The following is a 485-nucleotide window of genomic DNA, read 5'->3' as shown; positions in this document are numbered from 1 at the left end:
CGTCCCCGCGGAGCGCACGTGCCGGGCCCGGGCCCCGCTCCGGACGCCGACGTCCCGCTGGGGACGGGACAGACACGGCGGCACTGGTCTTGTCTTCTCATGATAAGGGTACTGCTGTTGCTGTGTGAATCGCTTTGGGGTCTGTGATGGCGGGAGTGGGGGTACGGGGCGGGGGCTGGGGGGTTCTACACTGAGACCGCCAGGGTCAGACCGTCAGGCCTGACCTGCGAGGGTCGCGGCGAGACTGCTGCAGACCGAGGCAGGAGCAAGTGCCGCGAGCGCTGGGGAGGGGGCGGGGCCCGCCGCGGGGCTTCGGGAGCCACGATGAGGAGTTGGGGTTTTGTTCTGAGGGCAGCGGGCGCGTTCTGGGAGGCGGAGTAGGCCGGGAGAGAGAGAAGCGCGGCCTTGGCCGGGATGACAGCAGGGAAGACGGGCAGACGGACGATTCGGATGCTTCGTAGGCAGAGGAACCGGTAATGAGGGAA

The 485-nt window shown here is 68.5% G+C and overlaps 1 protein-coding gene across 4 annotated transcripts in view; it reads left to right on the top strand.

Moving 5' to 3' along the window:
• Positions 1-485, top strand: part of PDZD9 (PDZ domain containing 9) — a 26,306-nt gene continuing 25,821 nt past the window's right edge. The window contains exon 1 of one of the 4 annotated variants that reach the window (XM_023523806.1): positions 1-108. The gene's annotated coding sequence lies outside the window, so the exon portion shown is untranslated. The other 3 variants (XM_023523807.1, XM_023523805.1, XM_023523809.1) reach the window with 3 other exon arrangements.

Source organism: Pteropus vampyrus, unplaced genomic scaffold (genome assembly GCF_000151845.1).
Source record: "Pteropus vampyrus isolate Shadow unplaced genomic scaffold, Pvam_2.0 Scaffold417, whole genome shotgun sequence".
NCBI lineage: Eukaryota > Metazoa > Chordata > Mammalia > Chiroptera > Pteropodidae > Pteropus > Pteropus vampyrus.
Note: the sequence above shows the minus strand (reverse complement) of the source record. Positions and strands in the feature narration are given on the sequence as shown.